Here is a 22832-nt window from a genome sequence, read left to right on the forward strand (position 1 = left end):
TTACCGATGTCGCCAACAAAAACAATAAATATCAAACCGACACGTGACGCCAACGTAGTGCATCCAGGCAACTAACAAGGACAACTACCCACAAAACCAACATGGAAAATGGCAACCTAAATAGGCTCCCCAATCAGAGACAACGATAAACAGCTGTCTCTGATTGGGAACCCATCCAGGCCACCATCAACCTAATTACCCCTAGACAATACAAAATCCCCATAGATAACAAAAACCCTAGACAAGACAAAAACCCATAGACAATACAAAAACTAAACAAACCATCCTTGTCACACCCTGACCTAACCAAATAATAAAGAAACAAAATATAACTAAAGTCAGGGCGTGACAAGAAGGGTAAAAAAAACTAAGAAAATCAGACATTGAATATCCCTTTGAGCATGATGAAGCTTTTAATTACACTTTGGATGGTGTATCAATACACCAAGTCACTACAAAGATACAGGCATCCTTCCTAACATCCTTCCTAAGTTGCCGGAGAGGAAGGAAATCACTCAGGGATTTCACCATGAGACCAATGGTGAATTTAAAACAGTTACAGAGTTGAATGGCTGTGATAGAAGAAAGCTGAGGATGGATCAACAACATTGCAGTTACTCCACAATACTAACCTAATTGACAAAGTGAAAAGTAAAAAAAATATATATATATATAAAGTAATATTGCGAAAAATGTGTACAAAGTGTTATGTATGGGGCAAATCCAATACAACACATTACTGGGTACCACTCTATGTATTTTCAAACATAGTGGTGGCTGCATTATGTTATGGCTATGTTTGTAATAATTAAGGACAAGGGAGTGTTTCAGGATAAAAAAGAAACTAAGCTTAGCACATGCAAAATCAGAGAGGAAAACCGGGATTCACCTTTCAGCAGGACAATAACCTAAAACACAAGGCCAAATCTACACTGGAGTTGCTTACCTAGAAGACAGTAAACGTTCCAAAGTGGCAGAGTTACAGTTTTGACTTAAGTCTGCTTGAAAATCTATGGCAAGACTTTAAATGGTTGTCTAGTAATGATCAACAAACAATTTGACAGAGCTTGAAGAATTCTCAAAAGAATAATGGACAAATATTGTACCAAGTGAGCAAAGCTCTTAGAGACTTACCCAGAAAGATTCACAGCTGTGATTGCTGCCAAATGTGATTATAACATGTATTGACTCAGCGGTGTGAATACTTAGTGCATTCGAAAGCATTCAGACCCCTTGACATTTTACAAATTTTGTTACGTTACAGACTTATTCTGAAATTGATTAAATTGTATTTTTTTAATGACAAAACAAAAACAGGTAAGATTTTACTGCAAATGTATAAAAAAAATTACAATGATATCACATTTACATAAGTATTCAAACCCTTTACTCAGTAATTTGTTTTGGCACCTTTGGCAGTGATTACAGCCTCAAGTCTTCTTGAGTATGATGCTACAAGCTTGGCACACCTGTATTTGGGGAGTTTCTCCCATTCTTCTCTGCAGATCCTCTCAAGATCTGTCAGGTTGGATTGGGAGTGTCGCTGCACAGCTATTTTCTTGTCTCTCCAGAGATGTTCGATCGGGTTCAAGTCCGGGATCTGGCTGGGCCACTCAAGGACATTCAGAGACTTGTCCCGAAGCCACTCCTGCATTGTCTTGGCTGTGTGCTTAGTGTCGTTGTCCTGTTGGAAGGTGAACCTTCGCCCCAGTCTAAGGTACTGAGCGCTCTGGAACAGGTTTTCATCAAGGATTTCTCTGTACTTTGCTCAATTTATCTTTCCCTGGATCCTGACTAGTCTCCCAGCCCCTAACGCTGAAAAACATCTAGGAAGCGTCTTGGTGGTTCCAAACTTCTTCCATTTAAGAGGCCACTGTGTTCTTGGGGACCTTCAATGCTACAGGCATTTTTTGGTACCCTTTCCCAGATCCGTGCCTCGACACAATCCTGTCTTGGATCTCTACGGACAATTCCTTCGATCTCATGGCTTGGTTTTTGCTCTGAAATGCACTGTCAACTGTAGGACCTTATATAGACAGGTGTGTGCCTAACCAAATAATGTACAATCAATTGAATTTACCACAGGTGAACTCCAATCAAGTTGTAGAAACATCAAGGATGATCAATGGAACAGGATGCACCAGAGCTCAATTTCAAGTCTCACAGCAAAGGGTTTGAATACTTATGTAAATAAGGTATCTGTTTTTTGGTTTTAATAAATGTGCAAACATTTCTAAACTTGTTTTCTCTTTGTCATTATGGGGTATGGTGTGTAGATTGATAAGGGGAAAAACAATTTAATATATGTTATAATAAGCTTTAACTTAACAAAATGTGGAAAAAGGGAAGGGGTCTGAATACTTTCCGAATGCACTGTACGTAAATTAGATTTCTGTATTTTATTTTCAATAGATTTGAAAAAAATTCTAAATACATGATTTCGCTTTGTCATTATTGGGTATTGTGTGTAGATGAGTGAGCAAAAAATACATTTAATCCATTTTTGAACTCAGGCTGTAAGAATAAAATGTGGAATAAGTCAGTACTTTCTGAAGACACCGTATGTGGACTAGGCTGTATGTACTGTGTTTGAGTGGCAGGCGGTGTGATGGCTGGAATGAGCTGTGGGTCTCAGTGCCCTGCAGTGTGAGCTCAGCTCCACATGCTAGGTGCCAGCCACAAGGAGCCACACACACAGCCTAGTGGACATACACACACTCCCAATCACACACGGAGAATGCAGTGCACGCTTACTCGCCATCTCTTGCATTCAAAAACAAACACCCATCCATGTGGTTACATAATCTCTGGTAGGGTCTCACGCTTTCAGGAAAGTGATTTGACCTAACATAATGAGCTGATCTACTACTGTTATTATGGTTATCATGTCATTACTGTCATTAGGGTTATCATGTCATTACTGTCATTAGGGTTATCATGTCATTACTGTTATTATGGTTATCATGTCATTACTGTTATTATGGTTATCATGTCATTACTGTTATTATGGTTATCATGTCATTACTGTTATTATGGTTATCATGTCATTACTGTTATTATGGTTATCATGTCATTACTGTTATTATGGTTATCATGTTATTATGGTTATCATGTCATTAGGGTTATCATGTCATTACTGTTATTATGGTTATCATGTTATTATGGTTATCATGTCATTAGGGTTATCATGTCATTACTGTTATTATGGTTATCATGTCATTACTTGTAACGGCTTTCTTCCTGGGATGAAGGAGAGGACCAAAATGCAGCGCAGTTAGTGTTCAACATGTTTAATTAAACAATAAACAATGAACATTAACCAATAACAAAATAACAAACGTGAAAACCGAGACAGTCCTATCTGGTGCAGAACACAAACACAGAGACAGGAAAACAACCACCCACAATCCCCAACACAAAACAAGCCACCTTTATATGATTCTCAATCAGGGACAACGATTGACAGCTGTCTCTGATTGAGAACCATATTAGGCTGAACACAGAAACAGACGAACTAGACACACAACATAGAATACCCACCCCAACTCACGCCCTGACCAACTAAACACATACAAAACAACAGAAAACAGGTCAAGAACGTGACATTACTGTTACGATGTTACTGTTAGTACTGGTATGATATTGTTATTATGGTTAGTACTGTTATTATAGTAATTATGTTATTTATATTATAATTATTACAGTTATATTTTAGTATTGGTATGATGTTACTGTCATTATAGTTATTATGTTAGTGTTATTGTGGCTGTTATGTTACTGTTATTATCTTATTACTGTTTTTATCTTATTTATATTACGACTTATTATGGTTATTACGTTAGTTATTATTGTTATTACTGTTACTATGGCTGTTATTACTGTTAACATTACTGTTATTACTGTTAAGATTATTATGTTATTACTGTTATGTTATTACTATAGGTCTGTTGTACTGTTATGGGGTTTGTTATTACTGTTATTGTGTTTGTTATTACTGTTATGGCTAGTAATGTTAGGATATTACTGTTATGACATTACTGCTATTATGTTAGTACTGTTATTACGGATATATTATTACTGTTGTGGTTATGTTATTACTGGTATTGTGTTAGTACTGTTATGTTATTAAAGTTAGCCTGTCTGGCTCCGGCGTTCCGCTAGCGGAACTCCTCCCACATTCCACTGAAAAGGCAGAGCGCGAAATTCAAAAGATATTTTTTAGAAATATTTAACTTTCACACATTAACAAGTCCAATACAGCAAATGAAAAATCCAGTCAACATGTCCGATTTTTAAAATGTTTTACAGCGAAAACACCACATATATTTATGTTAGCTCACCACCAAATACAAAAAAGGACAGACATTTTTCACAGCACAGGTAGCATGCACAAAGCCAACCTAACTAACCAAGAACCAACCAAACTAACCAAGAAACAACTTCATCAGATGACAGTCTTATAACATGTTATACAATAAATCTATGTTTTGTTCGAAAAATTTGCATATTTGAGGTATAAATCAGTTTTACATTGCAGCTACCATCACAGCTACCGTCACAAATAGGACCGAAGCAGCCAGAGTAATTACAGACACCAACGTCAAATACCTAAATACTCATCATAAAACATTTCTGAAAAATCGATGGTGTATAGCAAATTAAAGACAAACATCTTGTGAATCCAGCCAATATTTCCGATTTTTTAAGTGTTTTACAGCGAAAACACAATATAGCATTATATTAGCTTACTACAATAGCCTACCACACTACTGCATTCATTCATCAAGGCACGTTAGCGATAGCAATAGGCACGTTAGCGATAGCGAATAAACCAGCAAAAGATATATAATTTTTGACTAACCTTGATAAGCTTCATCAGATGACAGTCCTATAACATCAGGTTATACATACACTTATGTTTTGTTCGAAAATGTGCATATTTAGAGCTGAAATCAGTGGTTATACATTGTGCTAACGTAGCATCTTTTTCCCAGAATGTGCGGATATTTTTATGGCACTCAACTATTCTGACCAAATAACTATACATAAACGTTACTAAAAAATACATGTTGTATAGGAAATGATAGATACACTAGTTCTTAATGCAATCGCCGTGTTAGAATTCTAAAAATAACTTCATTACGACATCCAGCTTAGGTATAGCGAGAGAGTACCCAAAATCTGGGCGCAAACGACTATTTCACATGTTCGACAGATATATGAAATAGCATCATAAAATGGGTCCTACTTTTGATGATCTTTCATCAGAATGTTGTACAAGGGGTCCTTTGTCGGGAACAATCGTTGTTTGGATTTGGAATGTCCTCTTCTCCAGTCAATTAGCACGGAAAGCTAGCAAAGTAGCGCGAAGCTCTCCTTCCTGAACAAAGGCACACAACACGCCTAACGTCCCGAATAAATTTCAATAATCTAATAAAACTATATTGAAAAAACATACTTTACGATGATATTGTCACATGTATCAAATAAAATCAAAGCCGGAGATATTAGTCGTCTATAACGGCAGCATTTCAGAAGGCAAAACCAGGTCCCTTCACGCGCTCTCCAGAAAACAGGAAACTGGTGACATGTCATGCCGAGAGCTTTTATTCGACCCCAGATCAAGTTATACACTCCATTTCTTCTCTCACTGCCTGTCGACATCTAGTGGAAGACGTATGAAGTGCATGTATACTGATATATATGAAGCCCATTTATAGGCAGGCCCTAGAACAGAGCATCGATTTCAGATTTTCCACTTCCTGTCAGGAAGTTTGCTCCAACTTGAGTTCTGTTTTACTCACAGATATAATTCAAACGGTTTTAGAAACTAGAGAGTGTTTTCTATCCAATAGTAATAATAATATGCATATTGTACGAGCAAGAATTGAGTACGAGGCCGTTTAAATTGGGCACGATTTTCCCCCAAAGTGAAAACAGCGCCCTCTGTCCTCAACAGGTTAGATGGTATTACTGTTATTATGTTATGATTTATTACTGTTATGGTTATATTATGTTAGTACTGTTATGATATTACTGTTGTGTTATGACTTACGGTATTATTGATATTAAGTTATAACAGTGGTGTGTGTTTGTAGGTTGAGTTATAACAGTGGTGTGTGTTTGTAGGTTGTTGAGTTATAACAGTGGTGGGTGTTTGTATTGTTGAGTTATAACAGTGGTGTGTGTTTGTATTGTTGAGTTATAACAGTGGTGTGTGTTTGTATTGTTGAGTTATAACAGTGATGTGTGTTTGTATTGTTGAGTTATAACAGTGGTGTGTGTTTGTATTGTTGAGTTATAACAGTGGTGTGTGTTTGTATTGTTGAGTTATAACAGTGGTGTGTGTTTGTATTGTTGAGTTATAACAGTGGTGTGTGTTTGTATTGTTGAGTTATAACAGTAGTGTGTGTTAGTATTGTTGAGTTATAACAGTAGTGTGTGTTAGTATTGTTGAGTTATAACAGTGGTGTGTGTTTGTAGGTTGAGTTATAACAGTAGTGTGTGTTAGTATTGTTGAGTTATAACAGTGGTGTGTGTTTGTAGGTTGAGTTATAACAGTGGTGTGTGTTTGTAGGTTGTTGAGTTATAACATTGGTGTGTGTTTTTTTTCCTTTTTTTTGATCATCTAAACTCTTGGGGTCTGTTATAATGTGGGCTCAGCAGTTATTCAGTGCCCCCGAGAGAGAGGAGAGAGAGAGAGATGGATCTGTGGGATCAGTCAGTGACAGAATGTGCAGCTCTCATAACTTATGGACAAATCACGATATCTCAACAAAAAAACTAAAATAAACTTTCTCTAATGCAGGTTTTGCTCTTAAATGTTAAATTGTAGTTGCTCTGATTTCAAAAGGATTGTTGAAAAGTGAACATGATGGTGTCTGCGTGTGAGTGGGAAGGTGCAGAGCACAGAAGGAGACGAGACCAAAAATATCAAATCTCCTAAAAAGAAAATGTATAGAAAATAAATCTTCTTGCGATACAGGCATTTGGAACATCGCAAACATACATTCAAATGAATTGGACATCGCCCAGCCCTAGTGTAATTATATAACGCCTGTGGACATCAGCACATCCCCGACATCTTGTTGCATCCATCTGGCCATGCAGATGTTCAAAAAGAATGAATCGTTCGCAAACTGCACAACTCTTTTTACTGACTCGAGAGTCATGATCCGTTTTTCTGGGTGACTTGTTCATTTTAGTCGTTAGTTCGTTTGACCTGCTGGCCTCAATGACTACAGCATGAGTAAAACTCGATCCTCCGGCTCAGTGGCTCCAAAGGACGTACTCCGACCAACAACTATAAAATAGATCATGCTTCATTCACCATAGAGAAGAATAATACATGTTTACAACTGCTAATTGATCGCATGGTGCCAGAATGAATCCAATTCATTATAGAACGTTATGAGGGTCACAGCTTTGTAGAATCAAAACATACGCACAGCCTCTGCTCAACAAACTCATACGAATCATTGGGGGCGCTGCAGTTCGCTAACAATATGTGTTTCTCACCCTCGTGGCAGTGAAGCATTCCGACAAGAGTCTTTCACAATCTAGTCCGGTTGCGGCCACAACTAGACCTCGTTTCAAATGTATCAAGAAATAATTGTATTTGTATGCCTAGCAATCAACACATGTACATTGTTTTAAAGCACACTTTTACAAGTCTCAGTCACAAATGACATCTCCAATAAGCCCCTTATGGTGAACGACATGTGAATGAGAGGCTTGTAGAATAATGACTCTTTCAAGTTTTTAGTTCGTCATTCGCCAGTGGGTGATCCTGCATGCTCCGGGCATCACTGACTGAAATTAACGAAAGGGGTCGAAAGATTGTTTATTTTGCCTGAACCAGTCAAAGATATGCGTCAGTAAAAAGAGACACTTTCCATCACTACATGCAGAGTGAATTGCAATAACGTGCTCGTGACTCTGTGGTTGAGCAACTGCTCTCTCCATCAGTGACTGGGCAGGGCTTGGTGTGGTAAGCGGCAATTAGAATCAGGAAGAGAGGGAGAAAGATGACTGAAGTAGCAAACCAAATATAAAAACGGACATGACACGTGTCAGAGTTGCGTATCACATTTAACAAACCAAACATTGAAATACTGTTATAGAATGTAAAGTAAAAACCCAAAGCTGTCCGTGCATCAATACCATTATTTAATAAAATACGGTATACCGCGCAGCCCTAACACACGCAGCAGCAGCTCCCCTGAAGGGCTGTGATCTCCACAACAGAACATCTGCATTAGTGTTTCAGAACATATCGTCTAGCTCATTATAGTGGCATGCAGGCTGGCACCTCTTTCTCTTTGTAGCTGGCTATTTATGGGGGTGAACGGGCTGGGCCACGCTCCCCCTGGAGGTGGTGTTGTAAAGCCCACAGGTGTGCAGTGCTACCTCTCCCCTGCACACATGGCACCCCCACACAACCTACAAACACACCAAGAACTGCACACACACCTCACCTCACAACCCCCCGGTTTAACTACAGAAGGACACTCTTTGCTGATGTCCTCTGAAGGACAGATGTGTGATACTAGGATATTCAGCGCAGCATAGCACATGCAGTACAGCCCAGCACAGCACACTACCTTATCATGACTTTCCCCTCCCCACCAACTCTGAATAGCAGGATAATGCTGTTACTACAGGGCCACTGTACAGTAGAAAAGGAAAGAATCGGCTATGTTGTCTGAAGATTTGAGCAAGTACACGGGCAGAGATATCTGTCCTTAATTGGAGGGTTATGGTTTAAGAGCAGTGGTTATATGAGCCAAACCTTCAAAGGAGGAAGGTTGCAGTCATCAAGACCAGCTGTGGCCCTCACTCTGTCTGTCTGTCTCTGTGTGAGAGGGGAGGAGGATGAGGACATGAGGGCCAATGAGAAACACGTGGGAGAGGTAATTAGACAGTAATAATTGGTTATAAACACCCTGAGAAGTCATATAGGAGCTTTAGTGGGACGTTTGTTTAGCTGTTGTGTCTTTCTATTAGGTGACAGGAGTTGTAAGTCATCTGTTTTTCAGTGTGGTATACTGTCTATGTAAAGACCAGTTTGGGCAATGCAACTAGAGCAGGAAAAACTCATTTTTCTAGATGCACCTAGTTGGCAGAGAGAGGTCAAGCTGTCAGAAGAGATGTGCATCCTAGTTCAGCGGTCATGTTCTGTGGTTGTAGTTTCGTGAAACCACACACCCTCGTATAGTCCGCTAACCCTAACATGTGAAAGCCTGTGATGTAATCAGCTCAAATCCTGTTAACTTCTCGCTGGAACATAATGTTTGAGCACCTGTGTGTGTGTGCACGCACTTCACCTCCGGGGCTATCAGAGGTTATCCGAGCCTGTCTAAGCCCCTTATGTAATTGACTGTCTCTTGTCCTGTGATTAGTGGTAATTTATTGCGGGCCGTAGTCAATCAAAATAGATGGCTGAGTTTCCCAGCCTTCCAGGCTAAGACAACTTCTTAGACGTCTTGTCCTGCGGTGTTGCAGGATTTGAAAACATTTTCTATTCAAAACATATAATAATTTCAAACCTCACTGCGATGCCGTGCCTCAGACCGCTGCGCCACTCGGGAGGCATAACATTATTTTCCTACTGCACAAACATATTTTGTTTTCTCTGTCATCGCCTCCAGACAGTCCACTCCCCTGGGTGAGGTCACCTGAGATATGCTGGTCCCCCAGAACGTTTACGAACGGTCATCCTTCCTATGGTCATTACTCCCAAATGGCCCTCCAGAGGACGATGAGAACGGCGTATAGCGGCCAGGGGGAAGTGTCCTTTAAGTGTCCCTGTGAGTTGACTCAGTCCACTTCTTCAAATGTCTGTGCCGCTGCCAGCCCCTGAATTTATGGGCCAGAATGGGAGATGTAGTGCTGCTGTAGAGCTGGGATCCTTTCACAGGACCTTGTTCCTGGCCAGGCTGCGTTTGAGAGCACTCAGCGGTCTGTCTCCGCAGCCCAAAGGCTGTCATTAAAAGACGTGTGATTTATCAGAGAGAGGATGCGCTGTGAAGGTCGCAATTACACGAGAGACCATGCACTGCCTGGACTCTTGTCTTGTCTGTCTTCTGTTCTGTTCTCTTCCAGGGTTTTCTCTGGATCAAAAAGGGGCTTAGGTGGTGGGTGTGGCAGGGGCGTGGCAATGGGCGCGGTCGGCACGACTGAATTTTAGAGAATATTTTAGAGGCCCCCCATCTTGGCCTCGTGGAGAATTGTTTTCATTTTTAAAGCACATTTTCTGAAATTCTACACATTTTGCCTTGGAGCTGAAAGAAAATGTTATGGTTTTAAAAAACCTTTCCTGCGATTTGACAAGGAGCTGAGACAACATTGTGCAGTGTTAAAGCTAATTTCCTGCAATTTTGTGCATTTTGACATGGCTAATGCTGTTTGTTTTTGGTTGTGTTTCAGATATATATTTTTTCCCAATAGAAATGAATGGTAAATAATGTATTGTGTCATTTTGGAGTCACTTTTGTTCTAGATAAGAATAGAATATGTTTCTAAACATTTCTACATTAATGTGGATACTACCATGATTAGGGATAGTTCTGAATGAAACGTGAATAATGTGAACTATTTTGCAACCTGTATGGCACAGCTGTCCATTTTTTGGACCTTACGTGAAGCTGGTATACTTTTTTATTTATCACAATTTTCTTTTACCAGTTTTGGTCTTTAATACAGCGGCGACAAACAAGTTCCTACCCCCTTCTACTTTCCTCATCCATTTTTGCAAAAATTATGTAATTAGTTGGTTGTAATTTTGGATAGAGGCGATATTTCCATATATTTTTGTTAGCTGCATGTGTGACAACTCCACCAGTCCTATTTATGATATCATTTTTAAAAGATTGCCGTTTTTACATTTTTCACAAAAATATTTAAAAAAATATATATTTTAAATCAATTAATATATTTAAGTTTTACTATAATATTTGTTGTAATATTTGTTCTCTTTTCGGGTGGATGAAACTGAAATAGCAACCAACTTTCTAAGGCTTGTTTTAAAAATAGCGATATTTTGGAGATTATTTCATTTTCAAATAATGGAAAGTGAGAGGTTGTAATCTGAATAAAGGGAAAAAGGCCATTCTTGAACATGGGGTGGGCCATTACTAATCTGCTTGAGAAGCAGTTTGGATTTAAGTATAGCTTTTGTATGACTGCAGCCTTTAGTGAGAGGTGTAATGCTTTAATAATTTCTGCCCTCCGAATTAATATTCATTATATAAATAGGCCCGTTTAATTTTGTCTTGCTTGCCATTCCAAATATCATTTGATCTTTTTTGTTCGTATAATTTAAAAAACAAGTTGTTAGGTGTAGGCAGGGCCATAAGGAAATAGCTAAACTGGGAAATAACTACAGATATAATTGGGGATTTTTCCACAAATAGACAGGTATTTTCCTTTCCATCTAGCAAGATCTTATCTATTTCTGATAACTTTCTATTAAAATATATAAATATATTTCTTTAATTCGGGATATGATTACCGTCAGACCATTTTGCTGTTAAACTGCACAGTAATGGAAAATATATTTTATATATTTTTTTGTGATCCAATACGTAATATAGTGCATTTATCATAATTTGATTGTAATCCAGAGAGGTTCGAAAAAGTATCTATATCTTCTGAGGCTGTGGAGGGATCCAAATTGTGGGTTTAAAAGAACATGAATCAGGTGTTGTGTGTATTGGCACTCATAGGGTGTAATGTCTGTGCTTGCCCATTTAAGATAAAAACTTATCTTGAACAAAGCTTGTTAATCAATCAATGAGTCAAAGCAGTGCTACCGTCTGGCAGCGAAAAAAACCTGGCAAACTGGACATCTGCTGACTAACAAATGTGTTTTTGTGTGTGTTAAGCAAGAGATCATGCACACTGCATGATTAACTCATTGGTCATGTATTTTGGAGGGATCACTGTCTCCCCTTCCCTCTCACTTTCTCTCTCCCTCTATTTTCATGTCTCTCCTCTCTCTCACTGTCACTCTCTCTTTTCCTATCTCCCTCCTTATTTATCTCTCTCTCTCCGTCATTCTAAATTAAATGTCCTCCACTCTCATACTTACAGGAAGTCTTTAACCTTCCCATGGTGCACTGGTGGGTGGTGAAGGACTAAATTGGTGCTGTGTGTGTGGGTGGATGGGTGTGTGCGGTGGGTGGGTGGGTGTGTCCGTCCGTCCAGGTGGCTGCTAAATATAAGCACAGTTACAGTGGTAGAGGGACACAGTTTGGTGCGGTTGGGGATTGTTTGTTATAAGCCTTGTGATCTAACAACCAGGTGGAGCACTGACACTGTGTGTGTGTGTGTGTGTGTGTGTGTGTGTGTGTGTGTGTGTGTGTGTGTGTGTGTGTGTGTGTGTGTGTGTGTGTGTGTGTGTGTGTGTGTGTGTGTGTTGGCTGGCTGGCTGGCTTTCGGCCTGGCACAGGCCCTCCCCATTCTGAGCCACAGGTCAGGTGTGAATCCTGTGGAACAGATGGAAGGTGATACAATCACAGATGTGTGAATGGGGTGTATGTGTGTTGTTGGAGAGGGTTCTGGTCCCCTATGGTACATCTTGTCTAGGGTGTAACTCATTCAATAAGAAATATGTGAAAATAATATCAATTACAGTACTAGCACAATGGTACCTGTTTGAGAGTATTTTAGCACTACAAAGGCAGACACTGCCATTATAAAGATGATCATCATTAATATTACACTTTCCAGGTGTTCAAAGTTCTTTCCATGGTACAGTATGGGGGAAACTCACCTTTAGTAAGAGAATGCTACAGGGGGAGGATGTTTAGACAGAGACCATAATCCAGTAATAACCATAATAACAGGCATAGCATAATGACATACTAACAGTACTAACATAATAACCATAATAACACTAACATAATAACCATAATAACACTAACATAATAACCATAATAACACTAACATAATAACCATAATAACACTAACATAATAACCATAATAACACTAACATAATAACCATAATAACACTAACATAATAACCATAATAACAGTAGTAACATAATAGCCATAATAACAGTAATATCATAACAGTAATAACAGTAATATAAGTCATAACAATTATAACATAAGTCATTACATAACAGTAATAACAACCATGACATTTATATCATAACAGTAATAACAGTCATAACTAGAGGTCGACCGATTATGATTTTTCAACGTCGATAACGATACCGATTATTGGAGGACCAAAAAAAGCCAATACTGATTAATCGGACGATTTTTATATATATATATAAAATGACAATTACAACAATACTGAATGAACAATGAACACTTTTATTTTAACTTAATATAATGCATAAAGAAAATCTATTTAGTTTCAAATAAATAATGAAACATGATCAATTTGGTTTAAATAATGCAAAAACAGTGTTGGAGAAGAAAGTAAAAGTGCAATATGTGCCATGTAAAAAAGCTAACGTTTAAGTTCCTTGCTCAGAACATGAGAACATGTGAAAGCTGGTGGTTCCATTTAACATTAGTCTTCAATATTCCCAGTTAAGAAGTTTTAAGTTGTAGTTATTATAGGAATTATAGGACTATTTCTCTCTATACCATTTGTATTTCATAAACCTTTGACTATTGGATGTTCTTATAGGCACTTTAGTATTGCCAGCCTAATCTCGGGAGTTGATAGCCTTGAAGTCATAAACAGCGCTGTGTCTCAAGCATTGCTAAGAGCAGCTGGCAAACACAGTAAAGTGCTGTTTGAATGAATGCTTACGAGCCTGCTGCTGCCTACCACCACTCAGTCGCTCAGTCAGACTGCTCTATCAAATATCGAATCATATTCTTAATTATAATAAAAACACACAGACATACGATACTTTGGTCATTAAAATGGTCAAATCCGGAAACTATAATTTCGAAAACAAAACGTTTATTCTTTCAGTGAAATACGGAACCGTTCCTTACTTTATAGAATGGGTGGCAACCCAAAGTCTAAATATTGCTGTTACATTGCACAACCTTTAATGTTATGTCAAAAATATGTAAAATTCTGGCAAATTAATTGTGGTCTTCGTTAGGAAGAAATTGTATTCACACAGTTCGCAACTAGCCAGGCGGCCCAAACTGCTGCATATACCCTGACTCTGCTTGCCCTGAACGCAAGAGAAGTGACACAATTTCCCTAGTTAATATTGCCTGCTAAAATGAATTTCATTTAACTACACATGCAGGTTTAAAAAAATATACTTGTGTATTGATTTTAAGAAAGGCATTGATGTTTATGGTTAGGTACACTTGTGCAACGATTGTGCTTTTTCGCGAATGCGCTTTTGTTAAGTCTTCACCCTTTTGGCGAAGTTGAAGTGGGCGGTGATTCGATGATTAACTAACAGGCACTGCATTGAATATACGCAACGCAGGACAAGCTAGATAAACTAGTAATATCATCAACCATGTGTAGTTAACTAGTGATTATGTGAAGATTGTTTTTTATAAGATAAGTTTAATGCTAGCTAGCAACTTACCTTGGCTCCTTGCAGCCACAAGGTCCTTTTGACGCTGCACTCGCGTAACAGGTGGTCAGCCTGCCACGCAGTCTCCTCGTGGATTGCAATGTAATCGGCCATAAGGCCAAATACCGATTGTTATGAAGACTTGAAATCATCCCGAGGCCGATTAATCAGGCCGAATAATTAGTCGACCTCTAGTTATAAATCAACAATACAAACACCCACCACTGTTATAACTCAACAATAGAAACACACACCACCGCTATAACTCAACAATACAAACAACCACCATGTCACGTTCTGACCATAGTTCTTGTGTGTTTTACTTGTTTTAGTGTTGGTCAGGACATGAGCTGGGTGGGCATTCTATGTTGTGTGTCTAGTTTGTCCATTTCTATGTATGCCTGATATGATTCTCAATCTGAGGCAGGTGTTTGTCATTGTCTCTGATTGGGAACCATATTTAGGTGGCTTGTTTTGTGTTGGGGTTTGTGGGTGGTTGTTTCCTGTCTTTGTGTTCGTTTCACCAGAGAGGACTGTTTCGGTTTGCCACGTTTGTTGTTTTTGTATTTTGTAAGTGTTCACATTATCGTCTTTATTAAATCATGTTGAGCACAAACTACACTGCGTCTTGGTCCGATCCCTGCTACACCTTCAGACGAAGAGGAGGAAGGCTGCCATTACACACCACCGCTATAACTCAACAATACAAACAACCACCATCGCTATAACTCAACCACACAAACACCCACCCCTGTTATAACTCAACAATAAAAACCATCAACACTGGTATAACTCAACAACCTACAAACACCCACCCGTGTTATAATTTAACACAGACACACACCCCTGTTGTCATTCATCCACAATACAAAGACACACCCATTAAACTGTCCAGCTGCGGGCTGAGAATTGCCAGGGACCTCACCATACCATATTACCATGATACTTAGTGGCCGATACATGTTTTATTGCAATTCTATATGTATCACGATTCTACAAATATGTATTGTGATCCGATACTGCGATTTTAATGCGATTCGATGTTCCAAACATATTGCTCACTGTTATGTCTGCAGCAGAGAGACAAGAGAGAGCCATGAGAAACAAGTATTGATATAATATCGTCTAAAATAACATTGTGACACTGAACTATTGATTTTTTGCCCCATCACTACAAAGAACACACTACCAAGGTAGCAGAGTTCCCTCAGCAACCACAATCAGTAAAAGCCCTCTAGGGTTCACCTTCCCCATGCTGCAGAAGGACACCATTTCAAAAGAGTGAAACTGTGACTCACACTTTGTTTTGGTATAGGAATTTTACTCATTGTTTTTGTATTCATCACACATCACCTTAGAAATACTGTTGGTTCGAGGACTGTAGGTTGATCCAAAAATAGATTGGTGTATGCTGCTGAATATATTACACAGAATTCATGTTTCTTTCATTCCTCACCTCTTTTTCCCTCAGATGAGTCTTGGTTTTGATTTGTTAGGCGATGGAATAAAAATGTCTCGCTGTTCTAAAACAAACCTAGACCTGTCTGTACATCCCAGACAAAGAAACAAGGAATCCGACCACTTCAAAGCCTCTACCACACACACACACACTCCCAAACCAAAACTGTTAGCTAGCTTATGGGGATAATTCCTAAAACTCTTTGTCCTTGGCACTTGTGTCCTTTCATTTCTCATAATTTCTCTCAAAATGACGTAACTACCGGCACTTCGTTCAATTTGTCTAATACAATGGCAATTTGGACCATAACACTGTTGGGTTTGATTCAAACAGCTGTTAAAGCCAATAATGATACAGTTTAAATGGTCCTAATCACACATCTTCTGGCACGGACAGCGTAGTTCCCAGGACGGGCGTGAGCTGCCAACGACCGCCTGCCAAACCACCATTGAATGTCCACAGGACTGGCATGGCCACTGTGTTGAACGTAACCAAATGAAGGAGATCAAATCCAATTTGATTTGAACCAGACACCCGTAGATGACATTTATTATGGCTCAGACACACCAATAGTGTGTCAGGAAACACTCTTTGCCCTATAGATATGATACAATCAAGGCTACTCAATAGAATACATGAAGGACAAAAATAAATAACGTTCACTACATTTTACAGCAGGGGTGGAATTGCACCTTGCCTCTTGGAGGAGACCAGAAAATAGAGCAACTTCAAGCCAACTTGAAGTTAGTCCTCAAGTAAACTCAATTAAAACTCAAGTAAAAGTCAACCGGTAAAATACTGGCGTAAAAGTATTTGCTTTTAAATATACTTAAGTATCAAAAGTAAATGTAATTGCTAAAATACATATAAGTATAAAAGTAAAAGTATAAATAATTTCAAATTCCTTATATAAAAACGGCAATATGTTTTTACAGATAGCCAGGGGCACACACCAACACTCAGAAATCATTTACAGATAGCCAGGGGCACTCCAACACTCAGAAATCATTTACAGATAGCCAGGGGCACACACCAACACTCAGAAATCATTTACAGATAGCCAGGGGCACTCCAACACTCAGAAATCATTTACAGATAGCCAGGGGCACACACCAACACTCAGAAATCATTTACAGATAGCCAGGGGCACTCCAACACTCAGAAATCATTTACAGATAGCCAGGGGCACACACCAACACTCAGAAATCATTTACAGATAGCCAGGGGCACACACCAACACTCAGAAATCATTTACAGATAGCCAGGGGCACTCCAACACTCAGAAATCATTTACAGATAGCCAGGGGCACTCCAACACTCAGAAATAATTTACAAACCACGCATTTAGTTGCAACAGCGCCTCTTCGACCTCAGGAGGCTGAAGAAATGTGGCTTGTCACCCAAAACCCTGACAAACTTTTACAGACGCACAATCGAGCGCATCCTGTCGGGCTGTATCACAGCCTGGTACGGCAACTGTCCCACCCTCAACCGCAAGGCTTGCCAGAGGGTGGTGCGGTCTGCACAACGCATCACCGGGGGCAAACTACCTGCCCTCCATGACACCTACAGCACCTGATGTCACAGGAAGGCCAAAAAGATCATTAAAGACATCAACCACCCGAGCCACTGCCTGTTCACACCGCCACCATCCAGAAGGCGAGGTCAGTACAGGTGCATCAAAGCTGGGACCGAGAGACTGAAAAACAGCTTCTATCTCAATGCCATCAGACTGCTTAACAGCAATCACTAACTCAAGGAGGCTGCTGCCTACATTGATACCCAATCACTGGACAGTAATAAATGGATCACTAGTCACTTCATACAATGCACTCTAAATAATGCCACATTAATACATGTTACATATCTTACATTACTTATATCACATGTATATACTGTATTTTATACCATCTATTGCACCTTGCCTATGCCGCTCAGCCATCGCTCATCCATATACTTACATGTACATATTCTCATTCACCCCTTTAGATTTGTGTGTATTAGGTAGTTGTTGGGGAATTGTTAGATTACTTGTTAGATATTACTACACTGTCAGAACTAGCATTTTGCTACACTCGCATTAACATATGCTAACCATGTGTATGTGGCAAATACAATTTGATTTGATTTTAGTAATGTTAGTTGGATGGAGGACAGGACACCTCCAATCTCACATTATTGAAAGGCATGATCCTCCTTAATCAAACGTACCTCTTATGCCACAGACAGGGTTTCAACACACACACACACACACACACACACACACACACACACACACACACACACACACACACACACACACACACACACACACACACACACACACACACACACACATTTGTGGAACTTATGGCCTTATATTGCTAATTTAACATGCAGTCTAAATAAATGAAATTGTCTAATTTCATGAGCTAACAGTACTGTGTTAAACTCAAATGAGTAAAGTACTGTGTTAAACTCAAATGAGTAAAGTACTGTGTTAAACTCAAATGAGTAAAGCACAGGAAGGTGTAATACAATTAGACATCTATGAACAGGAAGAATCTTTATGTAAATATTCATACAAAGTAGGCTGTGGTTTAAATGTGTGACTTGGCTACAATGTTGCCGAACGAGGTATTGCATGCTTTAATTATGATCCAAAGGTTGTTCTAAATCTATCAAGTAGTAGGCTCGTGATTGATGTTGATAGCCTAGGATAAAAACAATTTAACGGTGCAGTTGGCTATGGTTCTTTCATCATTCTGACCGTGCAAAGATAAACCAGTTAACCTAACCCGTTCAGGCTATTTATTTGCTATTGAATATTCTTGCTTAATTATGTTTAATTTATATGTCCATTCTAAAAAAACAAATCGACCGCTGGCTGAATCTCTTGTAGCCACACATTTTGCCAAGTGACTGCTCATCATTACAATGTAGTCTACCGCGGGGCTGTTAGCACAAAGCGCTCTGAAGCGTGAGGAGCAACTGCCTGCAAATCCTGCGAGGAGCCATTAAAGCCTTACCTAGGAAATGTGCCCGTCTTCATTGTTTTAGAAGTCAGGCTAGTGTCCGTTTTTTCCTCCGTTAACCGAGCTGTGTGGGCAGTGGTCCGGTTTCACAGCGCTGTTTGAAATCAGATTCATGAAAGCTGCACATTCGGTGTCGTCTCACATTGTCGCAAGCGTTTTTCATGCACCCTCAGCATGAGAGTGGTGGGCGGAGCCTCGATGTCTCTTTCGCTTTGAGGTTGTAACCTAGCGTGAAATATAGCGCCTTTGAGTGTTTGGGTCAACCACGAGTTTATTTGAAGCCTTCCTAAACATGAATAATACCTTGCCCTCAGTTCGTCGCGCATGGACTCTACAAGGTGTCCAAAGGGTTCCACAGGGATGCTGGCCCATGTTGATTCCAATGCTTCTCACAGTTGTGTCAAGTTGGCTGGATGTCCTTTGGGTGGTGGACCATTCTTGATACACAAGGGAAACTGTTGAGGGTGAAAAACTCAGCAGCGTTGCCATTCTTAATACAAACCAGGCCGCTTGCCACTTACTACCATACCACGTTCAAAGTCACTTAAATCTTTTGTCTTGTCCATTCACCATCTGAATGGCATACGTACACAATACATCTCAATTGTCTCAAGGCTTGAAAATCCTTCTTTAACCTGTCTCCTCACCTTCATCTACACTGATTGAAGTGGATTTAACAAGTTACATCAATAAGGAATCATAGCTTTAAACTAGATTCACCTTGTCAGTCTATGTCAGTGGTTCCCAACCTTTTTCAGTTACTGTACCACCAACTGAATTTTGCTTTGCACATAGTACCCCCTCATAGTGCATTTTACCAGTAGGCCTATGGTCTCATGACTCTTCTCAAGTACCCCCAGTGGATAGGCCAAGCACCCCCCAGTGGTCCTAGTACACCTGTGGTTGGGAACCACTGGTCTATGTCATGGAAAGAGCAGCTGTTCTTAATGTTTTGTACATTCAGTGTATAATAATACGCTTTGATGTAAGAAATTGAAACTGAAATATTTCCCTCATAGGCCTGCTTGTGTGGTGACAACTCATAGCCTGTCATGAAAAACTTGGAGCCTAATTTGCTTGACTGCTAAATCTGTCAAATCATTATTCAGACCTACACTTACATGATGAAGACACATTATCTCTAGGATGCTTAATAGCAAAGTCACATTTATATGTAGTCCCATGGAGGGAGGCATGGCCGCTGCATGTGTTTGTGTGTGTGTATCTTACTGACTTTTCCAAGACTTACCTTACCTGGTGACCCCTATATCACCTGGTGCCCCTATATCACCTGGTGCCCCTATAACACCTGGTGCCCCTATATCACCTGGTGCCCCTATATCACCTGGTGCCCCTATAACACCTGGTGCCCCTATATCACCTGGTGCCCCTACATCACCTGGTGCCCCTACATCACCTGGTGCCCCTATAACACCTGGTGCCCCTATATCACCTGGTGCCCCTATATCACCTGGTGCCCCTATATCACCTGGTGCCCCTATATCACCTGGTGCCCCTATAACACCTGGTGCCCCTATAACACCTGGTGCCCCTTCATCACCTGGTTCCCCTACATCACCTGGTGCCCCTACATCCCCTGGGGCCCTATATCACCTGGTGCCCCTGCATCACCTGGTGCCCCTACATCACCTGGTGCCCCTACATCACATGGTTCCCCTACATCACCTGGTGCCCCTATAACACCTGGTGCCCCTATATCACCTGGTGCCCCTACATCACCTGGTGCCCCTATATCAACTGGTGCCCTATATCACCTGGTGCCCCTATTTCTTTGAGTCCATGTGTCTTCCAGAATAGAACGGGACCCTGGGAAATAAAAAGGTACCAATTAGCGAGGGGACATCACATGATAGTTTGTATTAGTTTGCATGCAGTCGTGTGTGTGCTTTTGCGTGTGTATCGTGTGCGAGTGTGCTTTTGTGTGTATATCATGTGTGTGTATCGTGTGTGCTTTTGTGTGTGTATCGTGTGTGTGTTTGTTTGAGCTCCACTATTGGTTCGTGTGTGTTCATCTTTCATTTGTGTGTGTGTGTGTTTAAACTGTCTGTGGAAGTGTGGGCGTGTGTTTCCTGCGGCGCTGCCTGTGTGTTTGTGCGCTGCTCACTTAATTGTCTCATCAGTAAATGTCAAACGTCCAAATGGCTTCACCGTCCCGATTTATTTATTCATTTGTGCTCCATCAGACGCAGCCACTGCTGTAGCACACTGCAATTACAACAGAACACAGACATATTACCATGAATAATAAATCACTAGACAGAGAAACATGGCCAGCCAGATGGCCATGTACTGTCACAGCTATACAGAGAGAAGCTGGCCAGCCAGATGGCCATGTACTGTCACAGCTATACAGAGAGAAGCTGGCCAGCCAGATGGCCATGTACTGTCACAGCTATACAGAGAGAAGCTGGCCAGCCAGATGGCCATGTACTGTCACAGCTATAAGGAGAGAAGCTGGCCAGCCAGATGGCCATGTACTGGCACAGCTATACAGAGAGAAGCTGGCCAGCCAGATGGCCATGTACTGTCACAGCTATACAGAGAGAAGCTGGCCAGCCAGATGGCCATGTACTGTCACAGCTATACAGAGAGAAGCTGGCCAGCCAGATGGCCATGTACTGTCACAGCTACACAGAGAGAAGCTGGCCAGCCAAATGGCCATGTACTGTCACAGCTATACAGAGAGAAGCTGGCCAGCCAGATGGCCATGTACTGTCACAGCTATACAGAGAGAAGCTGTCCAGCCGGATGGCCATGTACTGTCACAGCTATACAGAGAAAAGCTGGCCAGCCAGATGGCCATGTACTGTCACAGCTACACAGAGAGAAGCCGGCCAGCCATATGGCCATGTACTGTCACAGCTACACAGAGAGAAGCTGTCCAGCCGGACTGCCATGTACTGTCACAGCTATACAGAGAGAAGCTGGCCAGCCAGATGGCCATGTACTGTCACAGCTACACAGAGAGAAGCTGGCCAGCCATATGGCCATGTACTGTCACAGCTATACAGAGAGAAGCTGGCCAGCCAGATGGCCATGTACTGTCACAGCTATACAGAGAGAAGCTGGCCAGCCAGATGGCCATGTACTGTCACAGGTATACAGAGAGAAGCTGGCCAGCCAGATGGCCATGTACTGTCACAGCTACACAGAGAGAAGCTGGCCAGCCATATGGCCATGTACTGTCACAGCTATACAGAGAGAAGCTGGCCAGCCAGATGGCCATGTACTGTCACAGCTATACAGAGAGAAGCTGGCCAGCCAGATGGCCATGTACTGTCACAGCTATACAGAGAGAAGCTGGCCAGCCAGATGGCCATGTACTGTCACAGCTATACAGAGAGAAGCTGGCCAGCCAGATGGCCATGTACTGTCACAGCTATACAGAGAGAAGCTGTCCAGCCGGATGGCCATGTACTGTCACAGCTATACAGAGAAAAGCTGGCCAGCCAGATGGCCATGTACTGTCACAGCTACACAGAGAGAAGCCGGCCAGCCATATGGCCATGTACTGTCACAGCTACACAGAGAGAAGCTGTCCAGCCGGACTGCCATGTACTGTCACAGCTATACAGAGAGAAGCTGGCCAGCCAGATGGCCATGTACTGTCACAGCTACACAGAGAGAAGCTGGCCAGCCATATGGCCATGTACTGTCACAGCTATACAGAGAGAAGCTGGCCAGCCAGATGGCCATGTACTGTCACAGCTATACAGAGAGAAGCTGGCCAGCCAGATGGCCATGTACTGTCACAGGTATACAGAGAGAAGCTGGCCAGCCAGATGGCCATGTACTGTCACAGCTACACAGAGAGAAGCTGGCCAG

The 22832-nt window shown here is 40.9% G+C and overlaps 1 protein-coding gene across 1 annotated transcript in view; it reads right to left on the reverse strand.

The window, feature by feature from the left end:
• The window catches only part of LOC120058500 (beta-galactoside alpha-2,6-sialyltransferase 2-like), a 76582-nt gene extending 57418 nt beyond the window's left edge, over positions 1-19164 (reverse strand). Inside the window, exon 1 of the mRNA XM_039007210.1 lies at positions 18981-19164. The gene's annotated coding sequence lies outside the window, so the exon portion shown is untranslated. The remainder of the gene's footprint in view (positions 1-18980) is intronic.
• Positions 19165-22832: the final 3668 nt, after the last annotated feature.

The sequence above is a fragment of the Salvelinus namaycush genome, chromosome 13, assembly GCF_016432855.1.
Source record: "Salvelinus namaycush isolate Seneca chromosome 13, SaNama_1.0, whole genome shotgun sequence".
In the NCBI taxonomy this organism is placed as follows: Eukaryota; Metazoa; Chordata; class Actinopteri; order Salmoniformes; family Salmonidae; genus Salvelinus; species Salvelinus namaycush.